At 50.5% G+C, this 23,262-nt stretch overlaps 1 long non-coding RNA gene across 1 annotated transcript in view; it reads right to left on the minus strand.

The window, feature by feature from the left end:
* LOC144819980 (uncharacterized) overlaps positions 1 to 23,262 on the minus strand; it is a 162,538-nt gene that overhangs the window by 63,765 nt on the left and 75,511 nt on the right. The window contains exon 2 of the long non-coding RNA XR_013607653.1: positions 22,499 to 22,560. This is a non-coding gene — a long non-coding RNA (uncharacterized LOC144819980). The remainder of the gene's footprint in view (positions 1 to 22,498; positions 22,561 to 23,262) is intronic.

Genomic DNA, 23,262 nt, shown 5'->3' on the forward strand with positions numbered 1-23,262 from the left:
GTCCTTTCCCTTACGGCCCAACCTGGGTTCATTGACTTCTAGCGGAAAAGGAGAGGTAATGACGCGGTCTCAGGGTGATTGTATTAAAGACAAGTTTTTGTGCAAATACTGGCGGTATTTGAAGCCAATTAGGTGGGGTGCTAGGGGTGGCAGTCTGCCAATTTCGGGGCTAACCACTCGGAAGAGTGGGAGTGCAAAAATAGAGGGAGAGAGAGAGAGAGAGAGAGTGCAACGGCAGGCTAAATAGTACACGTGCAACAGAGAGGGTGGCAGTGTATTCAAGAAAGGCTATTTAGTGCATTACACAGTAAAGGGCATTCACGAGTCTGCGTTAGAATCTTGTAATCATGCAGTTTGAGCATTAGACAGGGTAGAGGGGACGTGCCTTGAGAAAAAGGAAAGAAGAAAGGAGGTACCATGTTGTCGCACTTTCTCGCATTCTCGGTCCTTCGACCAGTTGGGCCAACGCCTCAGTCACACATACACACATTCCCTCATAGTTTCGCATCATACGTGACATGGGTTCATTCGTCCGGTCTGGTTTAAGGGTGATCACTTTTTATCAGGTTGTGCTAATTTTTTGGGTTTGTTCGGTACGTGAGTAGTCTGCAGGCGTGCTTAGACACCACCTTGCGGCGCTAGTCCGCTTCGTGTATTAGACGTGGCAAGGCTTCAGATCTTCGCCACACCTCGGCTGTAATCTCTGATGTAACCTGCAGAAGGAGGAAAAAAAGGGGGGGGTGGGGGAGACAGCATTCGCGCGCATTCAAATACATGGATTCATAAGTCCTTTACTTACCTCTTACTCGTCTTTCCTCCTTGGGGCAGGGTCCCCGGGGATATGGTTTCTGGAGTCGGGGGGGTAGTGTGTTCATGTAGGGCGTGTGCGGGGAAACATAAAAAGGAAACCAGAGGTGCCTAGTGCGAGGTATCTAGTCAAAGGATGTATCTCACTATCGGGGTCCTTAAACCTCTTTCAACGCTGTGGCGTTCTAAGGTTCTTCGGTTCTTGGGTCCCTGCTACTTTGGAACGTTGTACTTTATAATATTTACATTATTTCATTTCACCCTCCTTTTACATTCCCTCATTTACACCATTCGTTTTACCCATCCTTGGAAGTCAAGGTCTTCCTCTACGCGAGAGTTCATGAGTCAGACGCGTACCTTGAAGGCGGAGTGTCGTGTTGTCGATCCGATCCGTCCTCCAGGGCTGGGCAACCATCTTCTTTTAACCTTAAAGAGAGAGCAGAGTAGGGTGCACAGAAAAGAACTTTCCCACCCATCCCATATTGTTTTAAAATAAAGCATGCAATACCCGTCCATAGTTTCAAAGACTTTATTTTGCAAAATCATTTCAGCATATGGATTATGAGGGTGCGGTCGTATTTGGCCGGTCGTGGCAATGGCTAAAGTGCGTACAGTGGGGGGTGTCGTTTGCAGCAATAAAAACATCGGAAAGTTTTACTCATTCATTTGTAAGAGACTAAAACGTCTATTAATTGGCTGGGGGTTCGGGGGCATATATTTTCATAATTTAGAAGCATAATCATAACAGTTGTAATCAGATTTCCTATATGCATACCGTACGTGTGCGTCGTAAATGGGGTTTACATCAGTTATAAAAATATAATACATTGTACATTCGTAATCAACATTTGTAACGGGGATCTTTTCATACTGTTCGTCGAGTAAGTTCTCCTTGTCTTTTCTAGCCAAGTGTACAAAGGATCATATAAAATCTCAGAACATCAAGTTTATATTAGTGCGAAGGAACACCACGAGGTGTTCGTAAGTTCCGATTGATACCAGCGCCATTTTGGGCGGGGCCGGCTCAGTCCGGAAGCAGCATCAGGGGGAAATGTTTCCATTACTGGCAGTTTGGACCAGAGTCCCTTTCGGCAGTTCTAGAATTCACGCTAACAGAAGGTGTGGCAATGTCATGTTTGTTTCGTTGGCGATCAAGGCAGTCGTCCCTTACCGGAAACCTGCAAAGGCCGAAGGTTCCGCCGGGGACCCTTGTAGGATCTTCAAGGCTGCGGAGATGCTGTCGGAGATGGGGGCTCGTGCTCCAGAGGGCAAATGTTCGAGTTATATTGCTGGTCAAAGTTACTCTAGTGGTCGGGCCCACCTTCCAGCGGACCCAGACGCCATTTTGAGGCCCTACCGGGGCCACTCTCGTCGAGTTTGCAAGAGTGGAAGAGACCCTTCGGAGTAAAAGGAAGAGGTCCCTGTTTTGTGAAAGCGGGACGTTCGGCTGGGGTGCGGCTGTGATGCCCCCACCTGGGGGCAAGGGAGACTCGTTCGCCTCGTCTCCTTCTCCCGGTGTACTCCATGCCGCTCCTTTTCATCGCCCCGCATGAAGGCCTCTCCACATCCGGTGTTCCCCAAGTGCCACCATTGTACGTTCGGTGCTGCGCAAGTACTGGGGTGCCACCATTGTACGTTCGGTGCTGCGCAAGTACTGGGGTGCCACCATTGTACGTTCGGTGCTGTGGAAGTATTGGCACCATCGCCTGACTGGGGGTGTTCGGCGTCGGGCCGGGGGCTGGGAAACCTCCTATCGGTGGAGGTGGGAGAGGCTCGTCCGCGTCGCCTCTCCCTCCCAGCCCAACTTGGACAAATTGTTGTGGAGGTACGTGCAGGACATCCCGCCGTCCAGGACTGCTGCGGCTGTGACGGAAGAGAAAAGGAAGAGGTGCCTCGTTCTCCTCTGGACACGTGGCGGGACTACCTTAGTCTTTCCAGGCCCGTTGCGGCCGGCCAAGGAGACATGTGGCGGGACTACCTGCAAATGCCCAGGCTGCGGGCTCCTGCCTCTCCTCCGGCTCCCCCATACGTTAAGATTTCCTGACCAAGAGTTGGCGGCCGGGCTCGCCTTATATGGGTTGCCGTTGGTTGGGCGTAGCCGTAACCCTGCCCTACTTTGGAAGGTTCCAGAATGGGGGGGGGGCGAATGTTCTGTTTGACTTTCATTTTCTACAGTTTATCGTTATTATTCCTTGTTTGTTGTGTTAAATTAAAAGTTCAAGTTCATTAATGGTCTACGGATTTTGTTTCGCCATTTCTTTCTTTCCAGGTTGCTTTTATGCTAAGTTTCTGCTAACAGAGGTCGAGTAACACGGAAACACGTGTAGAGGGATGACGCAGATTTGCACATTACATACACACAAACTCAGACGGGGGACAGTACAAGTACGACATACAAAGACCCAAGACAAATATAAAAACAGTTATTGGTCATAATTATCTCTTTCCGTCTGTGAATTTTTAAACGAGGCTGGGTTCCCGTCTTGACATTGCCCGACCTAGGAGAACGTGAGCATGCCGCTGAGATTTTCCTGGCGAAATCTGTGCCATCGGGCATAATCAAACGTGGTGGTTCTGTCTGGTCTGTCTATGTAAGTCGGGTTCTTCTTTGTCTCGCGCCTTTTCTCGTACTGTCGGTCTGTCGTTCTTGTCGGCCCTTTGCCTTTACTCACGCTCAGTAGAGTCGGGCATTGGGCTTTCCAGTGTCCGACATACCTACAAAAAGCGCATTGGTCTGACCCTAAGTCTGGTCGTCCTTTGCATAGTGTCGGGGGATAAGTTGTGGGTAGCGGTGTCCTGGGGTTGTCCTGTCGGTATATTTCTCTACTTGGTTTGTCCTCGTCTTTTCTCTGTCGTTTCGTAGCCTCTCTGCGCCACATACCGAGACTGTCGAGCATAATTGGCGTTGTCTTATTATTTCGAAGGGCTATTTCTAACGTTTCTATTTTATCAAGGTCAAAGGATCCTGCCAGTGGCCACTGTTTGTCTTGACTCTCTTCGGTATACCTGTGCCATAATTTATTATAAGCTATGGTGACTAACCCATAGTTTATGAACATGTCCTTATTAGGGGTGCCTTCTAGTGGAGCTATATGGTCCACCTCTAACACCCGGTCCGGGCTAAACAGGCTATTTATCAGTGGGGAGAAGACAGACATGACGGCTCGTAACGAGGGACTAAAAAAGTCAGCACTGCCTATCTTATCACTAGGTGCAAAGACTAGACAGAATATTTCTATTCTACGTTGTTTGCAGGCAGTGAATACCTCATGGACCAAAAAACCAAAAGACCAATAAATAACAATGGGGAGAATGAGTAGGTCCGCAAAGATCTGCGTTACCTACCCTTTTCACTATCTGCAAAAAGGGTGGTCACTTCCCTGTTTGCAGACAGGGAATCTCCAGGAAACAATATTTTTGCGAACAACAGTTCAGTTTCAAGCAATTATTAAGTGGGGGAGAAAGAAAACAAGCACGGCTGCTACCCTACCTATCCTCCACTGCTTGCAAAGAGAGAGAGCCTGTTGTTTCTCCGTTTGCAGACAGTGAATCTCCAAAATAAAAAAAATAAAAATAAAACGAGCAATACTAGTATTTTTGAACAATCAAGCAATCAAACAAATTTTTTCGCAACTTGTCGTGGCAACACGACCTTACCCGGACCATGTGGACAGTTTCTTGTCTTCCGAATCCAGCGCCCGATCGTCCTCTTTTTCTCGTATTTCTCACGGCACTCCTGATGGTTCCCAGTCAGGACCGTAGATCACTCGAGAGAGGTCTGTTCGGAACTAGTGAAGTTCGGATGATCGGCTGCCAGACGAGGGTCTATTGGGCAAGAGCTCTCCCGATCGTTGCAGTCGTTCACTCTGTCGTCGGGACCTCTCCCACTGGATCCACGAGTCGCTGATGGGCCCCACGCTTGGGACGCCAATTGTAAAAAGTTCGATCGGGTCGGGGACAATCGATATTTGCCCGGCGGTATTGCCTCTGTGACCCTCTAGTTATTTAAATCAATGAAGAGGCAGGCGCTGGAGACTGGAAAGCAGGAAACAAGGTTTTTTATTCTCTCCGGAGGAGAACACAACGAAACGGACAGAAGGTATCGTTCTGAGGTGCTCTAACTGTATTCCTGAGGCCTGGCCTCTTATACACACATTTATGACTTTATTGTAGATTACACATACATGTTAAAGCTTTGATGTACGGAAAAGACATTCTCGGAACTCCCCTTTGGGCCCGTTCCCACACACATTTACAGTTGAAGTCCCCACCCTAGTCACAACAGGTGATGAGCATCGCGCAGCTGGATAATCCGCCGATTCACGGAATGTGGGGGGTTTGATCGGATCTCATGGGGTGGGGGCTTTGATCAACCCGGGGATTCTTTGATGGGGGAAGCTTTCTATTGTACGGGGAGGGGCAAGGATGGTATCGGCAGAGCTGGGTGTCGGCTTGGGAACGGGGAGGACAAAACGGGCACACGGGGAAAAAGGGTTTTGCATCTAAGGGCCGGAGATCATGAAAGGAAAGCAGGGAGGTGTCGCGCTGGGAACAGGATGAGGGCCTGGGGCAGAGCAGCGCCGAAGAGGGGTTTATGACTCAAGGCAGGTGCAAGCAGGGGGTGGATAGCGTGCAGGCGAAGGGCTATGTCAGGGGCCAGCGGCATGCAAAAGGGTTCGTTCTGATCGGGGCATCTTAGAAAATGGCGGGCGCGCACGACAAAAGTGTGGCATCAGGGGAAGAGGCAAGATGGCGCAGATAATGTTCACCAAAACGTACTAATTTTCAACACACAGCCTAGCCTGGCAGAGCATTGCATAGGGAATGTTACATTCGCGTTGCTTCTTTTTCACTTCCAAGAATTTCTTCTGTGCCTCCTGCACTTGTGAGGTGAAGTCCGGATAAATGGATATGTCCATCCCCTCATGATTGAGGTGGCCCACCTCCCGGGCCTTATGGAGTGCTGCATCTCGGTCTCTATAATTCTAGAGCTTCGCGATTATAGGGCGTGGTCTTGCTCCTGGTGCAGGCTGAGGAGCAAGCGATCTGTGTGCACTCTCCACTATGAACACTTCCGAGAAGGTGTCCCTGCCAAGGAGTGCAATCAGCAGGGTCTCGATGTAGCGTTCCATATTGCCCGTATTGGTCGATTCCGCCACACCCATAAAGCATAGATTGTTGCGGCGTGAGCGCACCTCCAAATCCTCTGCCATTGCCATTATTGCCTTGTCTATTCTCTCTTGTTTTGTTTCCATTTGGCGCTGTGCGACTTCAGAGTCAGATATGCGGCACTCCACCATGCCGATCCTCTCTGTGTGTCTGTCGAGACGCTCGAACATGCTGTCTACCCGGTAGGTTAGGAAGTCAATTTTCCCATCAATGTTGGACAGTGTCGATTGAATCGTCGCGAACATAGTATGAAAGTCTACGGGCGTGTCGGCACACATTGTCGAAGTGTTGACCTGGCCGCTTGGGGGGTCGCCTGAGGCATGCTCCGCTGCCTTTTTCGACTGCTCAAAATGCAGTTTGGGTTGATTTCTGTCCGGCTTCCCCATATTTGGAGCCGCAGGGTGAGCTTAAGAGTGTTGCCTAGTGCTCTCTTCACAGGCTCCAATGAGCACCCCTTATACGCAGCTTGTGACAGCGAGGAGGCAGTCAAAGCACGTGAGTTCTGCTCTGCTCCAGTTCCGGAGGACCCTCGTCCTGCCCAATATGTGCCGATGTCTCTTCCCAGGGCCTCGCCGCCAATTAAAGTGCCGCCCCACTGAACTTTAGGAATCACTGAGTATGGCCATGGATTAGCCCCAAGTTCGCAACCAGGGGCGTAGCAGTACCTCAAGGCAAACTACACTGCCACAGGATTGTCCAGCCAGACTCTTGTGGGGAGCCCACTCACAACAGCCATAGATGGGAAGCCAAATGGTGCCTATGTCCAAGGAGCCTCAAGATGGAGGCCCCCCTCACGCCTCCAGTGCCACGCGGCCTCCTCACTGTAGCTGTGGAATTGTGGTAAGGCGACGTATGGTCCAGGCTGTAATTTGATAGACACTTCCCCCAGGGTGACGGTATGCAGGGTCTAATCAGCGTGTAGAGGTTTTTTGTCCCTGCCCGTTCACGTCCTCCGTAGGGGCAGGATTGTCGCCGAAAGAAGCAGCGGCGTCACTAGGGGGGTGCGGGTGGTGCGGACCGCACCGGGTGACACTATACATGGGGTGACATCAGTCTGACTGGTTACGCTGTGTAAGACAGCTCTGCAGCCTTGCCTCTGCTCTGCAAGTGCACCTGCTCACAAAATACTGCAGTGTGCCCTGAGCTCGGCTTCCCTGACAGAGGCAGCCCGTGCACTGCCAGAGCCCCCACCTGCACAGCTTGGAAACAGACAGACGATGCAGGGGTCAGGGCACACGGACGCACGCACAGGCACCCCTCCCCCCACCCCCCCAGCTTTAATGTTTCATTTACATTCTGGCTCTTGTAGTTTTCCTTTTCTCGTTATAAGTAGGGATCCAGCTTCTAAAGTATGGATGTTTCATATTTCAGACTGGATTCGGTCGCATTTATTTTTCTCCTATTGGCACTTTTTCAGATTTTTCAGTGGTGAAGAAATTAAGTTGGAAGTAGCATATTTTCACTTTTATTTAAGTGATAAACGTGTACAGTACTCGCACCGTGGTGTCTTATGGGTAGATGCATCATTGTTGCCGTTTGCGATTCCTTAATTGCGAAAATTAAGGAATCGCAATTAAGGAATCGCAAACGGCAATGCATCAAAAATTCGCAATTTATTTTGCGATTCCTTATTTTTCCTTATTTGCGATTCCCAATTTTGCGAATCGCAAATAAGGAATCCCTTTACATTGATTCCTATGGGCCTAGAGGTCCATAGGAATCAATTGGAAGGCATTCTCATTTTGCGATTCACAATTAAGGAATCGCAATATGAGAATGCATTTTCAAGGGTGCAGGGGGGGTCCAAAGGACCCCCCCCCTGCACCCCTGACATTAAACTGTAAGTACATTTTTCACACACACAAGAAAAGGGCATGTGTGTGTTTAAAATGAAACTTTCAAAAATGCACTTTTGTGCATTTTTGAAAGTTTTCGTAAATTAGCATGAAGTTTAACTTCATGTTAATTTACCACTTCCAAATTGCGATTTTTTACCTTAAAAAAAATCATGCATTGCATTTAAGAAATCGCAAAATTGCGATTTCTTAAATGCAATCGCAATTTAAGAAATCGCAAATAAATTGCGATTTCTTAAATTGCGAAAAATGCAAAAAAGTTAATGCATCCCAAATCTATGAATTGCATTCGCAAACGGACGAATTTTGCGATTCGCACCGTTTGCGAATGCAATTCTGTTTGATGCATCTAGGCATTAGTGTGTTAAGGAGACACATACAATAAAGTATATATTAGCCTGAAAATATTAGCATAACAGTACTAACAGATCCCCACACGTGCAGCTATGTAAACGTCATTTGCAAATCTTTTTTTAATCTCCCATATGCGCAGCTATCGGCCGGCCATCCGTCAAGCGTATCGCAACAATAACATAGTCCAGTATTTTTCAGCGTTTACAAATAAATGGAATCAGGGATCGAACTTTGGGCAGATAAGGGAATTATGCAGTTTTCCTAGAATCACACAATTTGGTGAAATCCGGATTAGGAACGAGGTATTCTGTTCCCACATCTTGTAATTTAGCTGCTGGAGCACGCAAAAATGGAAACATTGCATAAAACATGTTAAAGGCCAATTCAAATGTCTTTCCTTTTTAAATCTGCAGGCACAGGAATGTTCTAAAAGCTGTCATTTCCGATTTTGGAGTAATTTATTGCAAGTGGATGACGGGTGACATAGGTAGACAGGAGGTGAATGTGTAGACATGATGTCAAAATTAGGAGCCGTGAGAGTAAGGGGAGGTGAGGAAAGGGTAGAGATGGGAGCTTGCAAGAGAGAAGGAGCAACAGGAAGTTAATGAGCAGGATTGGGAAAGGAGCAAGAAAAATTAGGAAGAGAAGGCCAAAACAAGGAAGATGGAGGCAAGAGGAAATAGCCTTTAATTTGCGTATGTGTTAGGAACATCTCCAATAGTCAGAAGGTAGTAGGAAGTTCAGGGAGTCGTTAGAAGCACTCCAGGTTGAGTAACCTGCATTCTATTCCATAACAATTTAACTCTGTCGGCTCAAACTATTTTGAGAGTTTCATTATTAATTTCTTTACCAATAGGGGGCGTGGTTTCAGCGCCGACCGGGATGGCTGCGTGAGCGAGTTGCTCCGCGCCATGTCCCGTCTTTCCTCCTGGTAATTATTGCCCCGAGTCGCCTGGCGGCTGGAATCGTGGTCCGGAGGGGCCGCTGACCTCCTGGGGAGCGTTTGACCCCGGTCGGAGCCCTGGCTGCTGAGCGCCGGAGGACCTGGCGATCGGCTCGTCCTGCGGGCGGACAAAGGAAAGATGGCGGCGCCGACTGCGTGAAAGCTCCGGGAGCGGAGCAGTGGGGAGTCCCGGAGCAGCTGCAGGCTCCTGCGGGGCCCTTGTGAGGCGGTGAGCAGAGCGGTGGGCCATAGGAGCGGGCCTCGGCTTGCGGAGGAGGTCGGCGGGGATTTGCCGGCAAGAGTGGCGCCCCTCCCCCACCCGGTCCCTAGAACGGCTGGAGAGCGGAGCCTGGAGTTGCGCTGAGCCGGCCGAGGCACTGTTGGGCTGTGAGGCCGCCCACCCACTGTCTGGATCGCGGTAGGAGCCGAGGGGCCACGGAGGTGTGCGGTGGGCTGGTGGAGCACTGGGGGGGCGGCCGCCCGAGGCGCCTGTGCATCCCTGGACACGGACAGGCAAGGTGGTGGCCGTCGGCCCGGTCTGTGGTGGAAGACCCGCCCGGTGGAGGGCAAGGATACGCCGGGCGAGCGTGGAGCTGGGCCCCGCGTGGTGCATCACGGGGGCCGGTGCTGCCGGGGGCAGGGAGTCCGGCTTGCCCAGGACCCTGACTAATCCGCTGGCCACCTCTTCAGTGGAGCTTGCTCCCCCTGGCCCTGGTGGGCTTTGCGGGCGTTCCCTGGGTGACTGTGGGGCAGCGCGGAGGGCACTTCCGGCCTGGATATAGTCGGAGGACCGTGAGTGTGGCACGGCTGGCGCTGCGGGTTCCCGCTTGACCTGGGGATTGGGGTTCCTCCGCTGGGTGTTTCTGGAGGGCCTGGCCATTGTCCGAAGGGGCTGCTCGAGCAGCTGAATACCGGCACGCATGATGGCCGCGCTGGGAAATGGCGTTGCCGAACCGCCTCAACCGGGAGGCCGGAGGCCGGAAGACGTGAATGGCGGTGCCCTGACGGAGCCCTCAACACAAGAACAGAGACTAAACCTTCGCCTTGATGCAATCTTGGCCGCGATCACCGCTACAAAGGATGAGCTGCACCAGGATATTGCGCAGGTGGCATCCGGGCTCGGCCTGCTGAGGGCGGACCACGCCAAGCTCTCTGACCGTGTGAAATCCAACGAACAACTGCTCCAGGAGCTGAAACCGGCGGTGGTCACGGCGGAGCATAAACTGGATGATGTTATCCATCGACTGGCGCTTCTGGAGCGGCGAGCGGAGGATGCGGAAGGACGCAACCGCCGGAACAACGTGAGGGTGGTGGGGCTTCCGGAGAAAATTGAGAAGGGTGATGCGGTGGCCTACTTGGAGGACTGGTTCCGCACAGTGGTGGCGCCGGAGGGCCTATCCCCCTTCTTCTCCCTGGAAAGAGCGCATAGGGTGCCCGCGAAGCCTCCCCTGGAGGGCCGACCGCCCCGACCGATGGTGGCCAGACTGCTGCACTATAAGGATCGGGATCTGCTGATCCAAAAGGCGAGAGATCGGGGGCCCTTCCAAGTAGACAATAGCAAGGTGACGATCTTTCCGGACTACACACAGGAGGTACAGCGGAGCAGGGCTTCTTTTCTGTCGGTGAAGAAAGAGCTGCGAGAGGAGGGAATTCAATACTCCTTGCTTTTTCCAGCCAAGCTGCGGGTCGTCGTTGATGACAGGACCCACTTTTTCCAAACACCCGATGAAGCTTGGTCCTGGCTGGAACTGTACCGGGCAGGGACAGATCGAGCGCACAGGCCCGCCAGGGATCGGGAGCAACCGGCCAGGGTCAGGAAGTCGCAGCGCATCCGCTCCCGGAACAGGCGCCAACGGGCCGAGCGTGAAGCGCAAATGCTGGCCGATAGACGGAGTGCGTTGGAGGCCACGGCGAACATCACGGGCTCGCAGCAAGAGGACGCCTCCAGAGGCTCGGCTTCGGAGGGTGAAGGTGAGAAGACTGGCGACGAGGACTCGGAGTTGGGGGGAGCGCTAGAGCCGGAGGTGACCCCACAAACGTCGGATGGTATCTTTAATGGGTGAAGCCTGTGGCCGCTGAACTTTTTGCAAGGCCTGGATGCTCCTGACTTTTATTAGACTGCCAGGTATGGGGCTGCATCAGCAACACGGGGCTGTGGGCGCGGGGTGGTTGCTCTGTCGTCCTGGTTCGGGGCTCCACAGTCCCCATCAGACCCTTAAGGTCTTCTGTGGTGTCGACCACAGATTAGTGTGATGTGTTGGGTGTTTACGGTTTGGAACGGGGCTGAAGCTGGGTTACTAGGCCCTGTCCTGGGGAGGGGGTGGGTGGGAGTTGTGGGGTGTGTTTTGAGGGGGTTGTACAATTGCTGCGATGCGGGTCACATTTCTTGGCGTGCACTACTGTTGGGATTGATGCTCTATGGGGACGTTACCTAATTTGAAATGTGTCACATGGAATGTCCGGGGTATTCGCACTATGGTTAAGCGCCACAAAGTACATGCCTACCTGGTGAGGCGGGGCGTTCAGATAGCAATGCTTCAAGAAACTCACTTGACACAGCAGGAATGTGGGGCGTTACAGAGGAGGTGGCGGGGTCAGGTGTTTGGCACGACTTACTCGGCATTTGCTAGGGGAGTGTTAATATGGATCAGAGCGGGCACGCCATTCCAAGTCACGAGTCAGAAGATAGATCCGGAGGGTCGTTATGTAGTGGTGGAGGGACGGCTATGTGGACGGGAAGTAGTGCTGTGTAACATCTATGCCCCCAACGCTGAGCAAGCGCATTTCTTTGAGGGTTTATCGCGCTCACTGGCGTATTATTTGGCAGGCCCTATCCTGCTGGCGGGGGACTTTAACTCCATTTCGGATGTGCTGTTGGACAGGTCGCACCCGCCTTTGGTAGACTCCCCAGTGCGCAGACTTGCGACCCATAGACGGGACTGGCAGGAGAGGTGGGGCTTGGTGGATGTATGGAGGGCGCAGCACCCCGAAACTCGGGATTACTCCTACTTCTCGGCGCTGCATGATCTGCACGTTCGATTGGATTCGGTGCTGTGTTGTGAGTCTCTAGCGCAGGTGGTGATGCACTCTGAGTACTTGTCTAGAACCATCTCGGACCATAACCCACTGCTGATTTCTGTGCAATGGCAGCTGGCGAGATCGGCGGTCCCCACATGGAGACTTCGTCCGGAGACGCTGGATGACCCGGCGTTCTGTGACACGGTCCGACAAGGCATAGATGACTACTTCGCGGTCAATGCTGGGTCGACAGCGACCAGAGCGAATGAATGGGACGCGATGAAAGTGGTGGTGAGGGGGCTGTGCATGGGCCGGTTTCTGACTGTGAGAGGAACGGTGTTGAATGACCTCGCGAAGGCGGAGGAAGTGCTGAGAGGGGTGGAGCGGCAGCGACCAGAGAAGCCGGAGCTGCAGGACAGCCTGTTGCGTGCTAAAGAGGCGGTGGCGACTGAGACGGAGAGATTGCGGTGCTATGATTATAAGTTGTATGCGGTGAGAGTGCATGAGGAGCGTGATAAAGTGGGCACGCTCCTTGCGAAACTGGCCGATCCGAACCCTAGAGGATGTCCGGTTATGAGTGTGCGACAGGAGGATGGGGTTGTGGTTTGCTCGCAGTCAGCGGTCCTGGGGCGCTTTCAATCCTATTACGCGGGTCTGTATGCCAGCCACCTCGAAGTGGAATCTACGGATATTGGCGATTATTTAGATCAGATCCCTTTGCCAGTATTAGATGAGGAGGAGGCCCGGGATCTGGGGGGCCCGGTCACCCTGTCCGAAATCAGAGGGGCGATTAGCCATATGGCGCGGAACAAAACCCCTGGGGTGGATGGGTTGCCGATCGAGTCCTACGTCAAATTTATGGATGTGCTGGCGCCCAGACTGCAGGCTGTGTATGCGGAGGCGAAACAATTGGGGCGGTTGCCTGACTCTATGACGGAGGCGCTGGTAGTGCCCCTGCTGAAACCAGGCAGAGATGTTTTAGATGTCTCCTCTTTTCGTCCGTTGTCCATGCTGACTGTGGATTATAAGATTTTGAGCCGAATCCTGGCCACCCGGCTCCTGCCACTGATGACCTTTTTGGTGCATAGGGATCAAGCGGGATTCATCCCCTCTAGGAGCACTTCGATGAATATCCGTCGGCTGATTGGGGTCATTGATAGTGCTGCCTTGGCGGATCCAGGCCCAGTAGTGCTGACGGTTGATATTGAAAAGGCGTTTGATAGTTTGGAATGGGATTTTTTAGATGGCGTGCTGTTAAAGTTCGGGGTTGGGGAGGGGTTCCGGGGCTGGACGAGAGTGCTTTATTCTTCGGCTAAGGCGCGGGTGCGGCTGGGGACACTGGTCTCCTCGGTTTATCCGGTCTGTAGGGGCACGAGGCAGGGCTGCTCGCTGTCCCCTCTGCTCTTTGCTCTCGCGATGGAACCATTAGCGGCGCAGGCAAGGTCGGGAGTTGTTTTCGACGGGATTGCGCAGGGCCTTGACGCGCATTACATATCGCTGTACGCCGACGACTTGTTACTGTACCTGGCGGATGCTGAAAAGGCTCTAGAAGGCGCGGTGGATATGTTGGGTAGGTTCGGGAGGCTTTCAGGCCTACGGGTGAACTGGGCAAAGACCTGTGTGTTTCCGCTGCGGAAGACTACGCTCTGTCCGCAGCTTACGAGGCCGGTGGTGTGGGAACCCTCTTGTTTTACTTACCTAGGAGTGCGCATCTACCATGCCACGGCGGACCTCCTTGAGGGGAATGTGGGACGCTGTATTAGGGCTCTGAGAGGCAGTATGGACTTCTGGGCCTCTCTTCCGCTGTCTGTACTGGGCCGAGTGGCGCTGTTGAAAATGGTGGCACTCCCGAGACTCCTCTATTATTTTAGAACGCTGCCGGTGTGGATCCCGCAAGGTATCTTTAGGGAGCTGAAGACGTTGGTGACTGGCTTTCTCTGGGGCCACGGTCGCAGACGGGTGGCATTGACCACCCTGATGAGACCCAAGTGTGAGGGGGGGATGGCCGTCCCCGACTATGAGTTATACTATCTGGCAGCGCAGCTCCAGGTCCTGACACAGAACGTGGCCAGAGAATTCAGGGGGCCCGAGGATGGACGGGGGGTCGGCGCTCAGAGGCATGTTTTGTCATCTATTGTGATGCAACAGAGGCTGGCCAGTAGGGACGTCACGATGGAGGAATGGACACTCAGATTGTGTTGGAACAGGTACCTGAAGAGGGCTGGGAAGCGCCGGCCATACGCCCCGGAGATTCCGTTGGGCATGCTCACTGCCTTGCCGCACGGAGGTGATTGGTCCCAATTATTAGAGTGGGAGGACCTGGGCTTGCAGATGGTAGGAGACCTCTATGTGGATGGGACGCTGGCCCCGTTCCAGACCTTGCATGAGCAATTCGGCCTGCCGAGTGGTACCTTCTTGCTGCATGCGGCGGTTGTCGCGGCTCTGCAGAAGCATTGGGGGGGCGGATTGGCTGAACCGGAGATGACGACGGTATGCCAATATGTGGTGATGGCAGCGGGCACAGTCAAGGCGGTGACCTGCCTGCACAATAGGATGTTAAACGAAGGTCTGTCCCCGTTGGCCGAGTTGAAGTCGCGCTGGGAGGCCAGCATTGGTAGGCAAATCCCGGACTCTGTATGGGGTCAGGTGTTACACAGGGCCTGGAAAGGGACAAGGAATGCGAGATTCCAACAGGTGCACTATTTTGTGCTTCATAGGGCTTATTTGACCCCGGAGAGGTTGCGTCGTCACTTCCGGGTGCTTGATGCCACGTGCCCGCGATGCTTAGAACCTGAGGCGGATCTTGACCACATGCTGTGGGGTTGCCCGAAATTGGGGGACTACTGGTCTGAGGTGGGGGATCTCTTGAATGCTGTCACGGATCGGGAGGTGGACTTTGACATGGCCACTTGCCTGCTTCTCTGGTTCCCGCATACCAAAAAGACCAAGGTTACGAGTAAATTCATTGGGTTGGGACTGATACTGGCACAGCGAGAAATCACTTGGCATTGGAAGTCTAAGGAGGGGCCGTCTGTACGGAGGTGAAGGAATGAATTGGTGAAGTGGTCGAGCTGTGAGAGTGTGTCACGAATGCGCCAGGCGACTAGAACGGGTAATGAGAAGAGCTTGGACCTGGCACGGTCGTGGGAGCTGGTGGTGCAGGCATTACGGGACAACATCACTGAAGGCGAAGACACTGATCAGTCATGAGCAGGGACTCCATGTGACTACTAGCTTGTTACACTTTCCTGATAGTTGTCACCCTAGAGCAGGAGGGGGGTGGTGGTACCCGCATTAGCAGCAGTTGCAGGGGAGGGTTCAGAGTAGGAGTCGTAGAAGGGGGTGGTTTGCCGGCCAGCGGCGACCTCCCGGAACTGGATAGCCCAGGAAGGTAGTCGTGTTGAGTTCGTGATATAACATTGGAGTGGCCTAGGATTGGAGGGAGAGGGGGGGTTGGTTGTTCTGGGATAAAAGCGGAAACGAAGTGCTACACTTGACCTGTGTCCCGAACAGGGCACGCACCGAGGTACCTCCAGTGAACTGACTCATTGACGCGCCGCCCAGCCTCCGGGATGTGGGCTAATTGGCTGTGTATTGTATTACTATCGTACTGTATGCTGGGTACCGTTGGTGTATGGGTTGGCTTGTTGGATATGTTTCTTCCTGATTCTGCAATAAAAATATATTTAAAAAAAAAATAATAATAATTTCTTTACCAATAGTTTTCATATTCTGTTTTGTAGATTTGAGATAATATTTCGACACGTTGCGATCTGAGCTATGAAAAACCAACCAGCTTTATCAAGAAATGTATATTTGTTTGTTAGATGAGTGAGAAGAACCTGGCTTCAGCTTTCATGTCCCCCACAGATTATGACATCTAATGCAAAATGTATTTGTATAGGGCTATGCAATGCTCAACGTGAAGTGCTTATGCCAACTCCTCCAATTTCAGGGATTCATACAGATTAGAAGATGGAATAGATGAAATGCCTATATTTCAGAGGATTTCAAACTACGGTCTAGGAGATTTCCAGGTTATCCACAAAAGGTAAACATCCTTAAAATTAATAGAACTAGAAATTAGTTACACAACAGCTGCGGCTGCAAGTCATTACCAAACAACTCCCCAGTACCTTGACTGCCCTTCACCTCGGCCGGGGCCATTTAGTATCCTAATGCCACTCGTAGCTAGGGCCACTGGAATTATGCAGCAGAGGTGGGCTACATTATGTGGGAGGGTTGACTAAATTATGCAGAAAGAAAAGGGAAATCACCTGGTGTAATGTGGCACAATTTTTTTATATGGTGGTATGGTTGCGTTATTTGCCAACTGTGTCCACTGGCGGGCTCGGAGTGGAGGAAGTCCATGCGGTAAGTCGTGAGGGGGTGACACCATGAGTTACCCGCACCGGGTGGCACCAACCCTAGGGACGCCACTGGAAAGAAGCAAATGAGGCAATGGGGCAGCAACGATGGGGCGCCGAAGCCACACTGTCCCCCTCCACTATGCCGCCCAAGGGGAAGGATCGACAGTTGCTGGCCGCTCTTCCCTGCCACGAGCGGCGCCGCAGACACGGGAACCCCGGGCGATGACAATGGATTTGTTGGTGAAATGCAGCCGCCGACCTCACTCGCGTAGCAGCACAGCGTTGCCCGCCACCACCTCAGCAGATGGGCTTGTAGCGCCGGCTCCGCTTTCAGGCCCAGCCCTCGCTCACTTCGGCGCGTCATCTTTGTGCTTCGGGCTCTCCACCGGAGGTTCACCGCTCTCAGACTTGCATCAGGCAGTGGGCGGCCAAAGGGTAGGTGACCCAGGGGCCAGACACGACCAGCGCTGGTCGCGGCGCGGCAGGAACAGGCCCAGCGTACTTTGTTCCAGCCTCAGCGCCTGCGTAGTCATTTTGCCGAGGCTCACACACCCTCGCAGTGCAGGCCGCAGCTTGGCTCGGGAGCGCCACGACCCTTCTCCGCCTAGCGTGGGCGCAGCCGGTAGGGGGCGAGCTCACGGGTCGCCACCATCATCCGCAGTAGTAGTCCACCAAAGTTGGGAAATTTCAGTGGGGCATGCGACCGGGATAGATTCAGGATATGGTTACGGCCGGAGGAGCACGCTTACATTGCTGCCATCTCCTGGCATGGCTAGCTCCACACCCCCCCTCCCCCCCGGGTGTATTTAAGGTGAAGAAGAATGGGAAGGCGAGCCTTTATCAGCAGAGTATCCAGGCAAGGAGCCGTCCAGAACTGCCCCCCTCCCTTGCCATACCACTTCTACCTCACATTATCCTCTCTATCTCACCTGTCTACTCCTCTCTATATACCTCTGTACATCCCCTCCGTACTGCTGCCTTGGGCTCTACCCCACCACTTTCCCTTTCCCTTTGTCTCATGCTCTATTTCTACTCTCTTCGCCTTTTTTCTCTTAACACCTCTTCTTTCATCCCTCCCTACCTCTCTCCCATCCTCGCTACTCTCTTTAATTGTCCTATCTCTTTATATCTAACATCTCATTGTGACCCTATACCTCGCATCTGTGTAACCTACGCCTTTCCTTGGCCTACGCTTCCTTCTTCGTAACATCAGCTCTCTCTTCTTAGCTCTAAAACCTTACCTAGCTCTCAACTAATCTTTTTCTACCTGCATCTCTGTGTCTTTATTTCTAGTTGCCTTATCTTTGCCGTATGTCTCCCTAACTCACCTCTCTACCTTATCTCTATCACTAGCTCTCCCTCCCCTCTCCCTCTATGTTAACTCTTTTGTGACAGTGTACTCTGTTTACTCTCCATCCTTCTCTTGGTTGCTGCCCCTTCTCGTTTCTCTTACTTAGCCGAGCCAGAGATGGCCGTCCAGTCAGCGAAGCGTACAGATGGAAAGATCAGAAGAGATGAAGAAGGGTGGGGTAACACATGTCACCCCAAAACCAGTCGCAGCTGCCATCGTTGCGCCTTCTGGCAAAAATTCATCCATGTTTTTCCATTTCCAAATCTTCCATAGTTTTAACCATAATATTCCACATTTTATCACATTTGCTGTATTACTCTGTCCTTTTACTTCACATTCAGGCTGTATGCTGCCATTTTCCAGATTTCAAATGCTTGAACCGTGCCCTCCGGACCTCATTTTCAAACATGATCAACGCAGTGGTTCGTCCAAAGCAATATTTATTAAAAATCCAATGCATTTCGGGCACCTCATTGCCCTTCGTCAGGGAACACTATAAATCACAATAATAGGAAAAAAGTAAACATCGTATATTCACTTACGTTAATTTAAGATTAATCTTACACGTTTTCTAATCTAAAAAAGTTAAATGCTAGTGCAACATAATCATTGTGCAGATTTTCTTCTACAACATGTAGCCTCAATACTAGCAAAGTCTACCTTTGTGAACAGAGCTTATCCAGCCACATTTTATAAACAGTGCTTATCCAGCCACATATTATCACTCGCACACAGCGCTCTTGTGCACAGAAACTACCGACTCCCATTCCCCTCTCCATCTATATAACGTTCTCTATTCACCCTTCGCCATCAGAAACCCCATGTTATACCCCCCGTGTTAAAACATAACTGCCTCGGTTATTCTCTCAGCACACCTTCAGTGCTACACATAATATTCGTATTTTGATTGGCAAATCTATTTGCCCATAAGTCCTCCTTACACGTACCTGCAGTGGACGCTAAAACCCATCCTCTCTTGTTTCTGATCCGGTGAAGTTAACCTCCTCTTGTTACCCCTTCATTTAAAGCTCATTCTCTATGCTACCTTACACCTGATTGGCCCGCGCCGTTCGCCGCCTCTCGCTCTCGCGTTCACGTGGTGGTGCACGTCATTTTGCTTGAGACTACACTACCCAGAATACCATACTAACATACGCGCATTACTACAACGTTCCCTAATTTTTACGCTTTGTTGCACATTTGCGTTTATAACTATAATATTCGAATCGTCTTTACACGAACAACATGTGTCATTATTAGTGTTCTTGAACATAGCCTGAAAAACATTGCTTATATAAAAACGAACCAGATCTTATTCCATGAATGTCAAGTCTTTTAAGTTAATAGAACAAAAAATCAAAGAGACTATTACTTTTGTGGGTGCAATCCCAACGTTACGGGGAAATTTATGTACAATATGAATGAGGGTGGGATGCACACCTTTTTTACTTATTTTTTAAAAGTCAATATTTCAATATCTTCTGTTTGTCCAAAGTTAATCATTCACGGCGTGCAATACTGGTTTTTGTGCCTCCCCCGGTGACACCTTTGAATCAATGAAGAAGGGTGGGGTAACACATGTCACCCCAAAACCAGTCGCAGCTGCCATCGTTGCGCCTTCTGGCAAAAATTCATCCATGTTTTTCCATTTCCAAATCTTCCATAGTTTTAACCATAATATTCCACATTTTATCACATTTTCTGTATTACTCTGTCCTTTTACTTCACATTCAGGCTGTATGCTGCCATTTTCCAGATTTCAAATGCTTGAACCGTGCCCTGCGGACCTCATTTTCAAACATGATCAACGCAGTGGTTCGTCCAAAGCAATATTTATTAAAAATCCAATGAGGTGCCCGAAATGCAATGGATTTTTAATAAATATTGCTTTGGACGAACCACTGCGTTGATCATGTTTGAAAATGAGGTCCGGAGGGCACGGTTCAAGCATTTGAAATCTGGAAAATGGCAGCATACAGCCTGAATGTGAAGTAAAAGGACAGAGTAATACAGAAAATGTGATAAAATGTGGAATATTATGGTTAAAACTATGAAAGATTTGGAAATGGAAAAACATGGATGAATTTTTGCCAGAAGGCGCAACGATGGCAGCTGCGACTGGTTTTGGGGTGACATGTGTTACCCCACCCTTCTTCATTGATTCAAAGGTGTCACCGGGGGAGGCACAAAAACCAGTATTGCACGCCGTGAATGATTAACTTTGGACAAACAGAAGATATTGAAATATTGACTTTTAAAAAATAAGTAAAAAAGGTGTGCATCCCACCCTCATTCATATTGTACATAAATTTCCCCGTAACGTTGGGATTGCACCCACAAAAGTAATAGTCTCTTTGATTTTTTGTTCTATTAACTTAAAAGACTTGACATTCATGGAATAAGATCTGGTTCGTTTTTATATAAGCAATGTTTTTCAGGCTATGTTCAAGAACACTAATAATGACACATGTTGTTCGTGTAAAGACGATTCGAATATTATAGTTATAAACGCAAATGTGCAACAAAGCGTAAAAATTAGGGAACGTTGTAGTAATGCGCGTATGTTAGTATGGTATTCTGGGTAGTGTAGTCTCAAGCAAAATGACGTGCACCACCACGTGAACGCGAGAGCGAGAGGCGGCGAACGGCGCGGGCCAATCAGGAGTAAGGTAGCATAGAGAATGAGCTTTAAATGAAGGGGTAACAAGAGGAGGTTAACTTCACCGGATCAGAAACAAGAGAGGATGGGTTTTAGCGTCCACTGCAGGTACGTGTAAGGAGGACTTATGGGCAAATAGATTTGCCAATCAAAATACGAATATTATGTGTAGCACTGAAGGTGTGCTGAGAGAATAACCGAGGCAGTTATGTTTTAACACAGGGGGGTATAACATGGGGTTTCTGATGGCGAAGGGTGAATAGAGAACGTTATATAGATGGAGAGGGGAATGGGAGTCGGTAGTTTCTGTGCACAAGAGCGCTGTGTGCGAGTGATAATATGTGGCTGGATAAGCACTGTTTATAAAATGTGGCTGGATAAGCTCTGTTCACAAAGGTAGACTTTGCTAGTATTGAGGCTACATGTTGTAGAAGAAAATCTGCACAATGATTATGTTGCACTAGCATTTAACTTTTTTAGATTAGAAAACGTGTAAGATTAATCTTAAATTAACGTAAGTGAATATACGATGTTTACTTTTTTCCTATTATTGTGATTTATAGTGTTCCCTGACGAAGGGCAATGAGGTGCCCGAAATGCATTGGATTTTTAATAAATATTGCTTTGGACGAACCACTGCGTTGATCATGTTTGAAAATGAGGTCCGGAGGGCAAGGTTCAAGCATTTGAAATCTGGAAAATGGCAGCATACAGCCTGAATGTGAAGTAAAAGGACAGAGTAATACAGAAAATGTGATAAAATGTGGAATATTATGGTTAAAACTATGGAAGATTTGGAAATGGAAAAACATGGATGAATTTTTGCCAGAAGGCGCAACGATGGCAGCTGCGACTGGTTTTGGGGTGACATGTGTTACCCCACCCTTCTTCATTGATTCAAAGGTGTCAACGGGGGAGGCACAAAAACCAGTATTGCACGCCGTGAATGATTAACTTTGGACAAACAGAAGATATTGAAATATTGACTTTTAAAAAATAAGTAAAAAAGGTGTGCATCCCACCCTCATTCATATAAGATAAGAAGAGAGACAATGCAGGGAAGAGAATTAAGGAGGAAACAATCAGATTTCACCCAATTGAATGTTGGAAATCCTTGGCGCAGAGCTCTGATTTTCCCATGTTGCAAGAGTGCCTGTTGTGACGAGGCATTCACTTGTGATTGCAGATATCTGACAATCACATTCACAGTTCCAAGAGCTATGTGCGGTGTCCTATTTCAGAGCTATCCACTAGACTTCAATCCACCAAGTCACCCCTGCGGTGTCCTGTGATGGGAGGAACCCTCTGCTTAGACACTAAGGCCCCCATTATGATGTCGTGCGGATCGCCACCGCCCACATGGCGGTGGCGATCGGCCCAACATCCGTCCCCAACCGCCACCCATTTCCCCCCGCCAAATTCCTATGGCGGGGGGACCACGGCGGACGGAAAGACCGTCCGCCGCTTTTCCGCCCGGTCGACAAGTCGACCGGGCGGAAAAGAGTTTAATATGGTGGCAGTGTCTGCTAGACACCGCCAACCATATTATGGTGGCGGACACATGCCTTTGCATGGCGGCAGAAAGGCATGTGGGAATCACTTGCGGGGGGGCCCGTTGCGGGCCCCCAGGGATTCTGGGGGGTGCACACGGCATATCAAAATACAACGTGGCAGGCACCGTGAGGTGCCTGTCACGTTGTGCATTGAACTGCATGAAGTGCATTTTTAGCATTGCGGTGAGCATCGCCCGCCACAATGTTAAAAATGCGGGATGCGCCCGCCAGTGTGGCGGGCGCATCCTAATGGCCCCCACGGGACCCCCGCTCTTATGGCGGGCGGTCCCTTTTTGCGTCGGGATGACGGGCGGACAAAGGCCGCCCACCATCCTAATGTACCCCTAAATTTTGGGTAAAATATTGTCCTTCCAATACAAAAAAAATCTACATCTGAGAGCTAAGGAAACGGATTTACCGATGATTGATCCAGGATGGCGGTGGACGCGGGTCAGCTGGACTGTTTGACAGCCTCCGTTTCTGAAAGAATAAAATATAAGTCAACTGTGTTTCATAAATTACCCCAAATGTATAATACATTTAAAGTTCCCAAAAATGTGTCTCGCCGGTGGTCCCAAAAATCGCTTAAGGTACCACTTCGCACATGTGATCTTCCCGTGCTGCAGGGCCAAGTAAAACACCCCACATGACGCACACACATTGATCATGTAGGCTGAGTGAAGCCAAGCGCTGGTAAATAATACAATACGTTGGAGTAAAATGCAATAGCTGTAAATGCAGAAACAAGAATACATAAAATATGCATCCCATTATTTATTAATACAAAAGTATTCCCCTAAAGTGCAACGAAATTCCACAGACTCATGTGTGGGAAGAAAACAGGTTAAGAGCGGTGCAGAAAGCCGCGTGATTGCTGTGGCGCGCGGCGCCGAGCTCTGACTCAGCAGCAGGGATGCAAACCTTTCAAGGGCGTGACTTGGCCTGCAGCGCTCTGCATTCTGTAATGTTTTCCGTGTAACATTCTAAAAATGCCATCCTCCGCGCGGGGATGCTGCGTAATAGGTACCTTGGTGGAAAAGGAGAGGCCCCACCCTTCTGAAACACAGGTTAGAATTACTCAAGGCGCTGCGGGCCTGTCCCTGCGAGGCTGCGACCCTTCATTCGGAAAATGGCGTAATGTAAACTGGTGGCTACCGTCCTGCAGAATGTGGCGAGGGGCCC

Source organism: Lissotriton helveticus, chromosome 2_1 (genome assembly GCF_964261635.1).
Source record: "Lissotriton helveticus chromosome 2_1, aLisHel1.1, whole genome shotgun sequence".
NCBI classification, from domain to species: domain Eukaryota; kingdom Metazoa; phylum Chordata; class Amphibia; order Caudata; family Salamandridae; genus Lissotriton; species Lissotriton helveticus.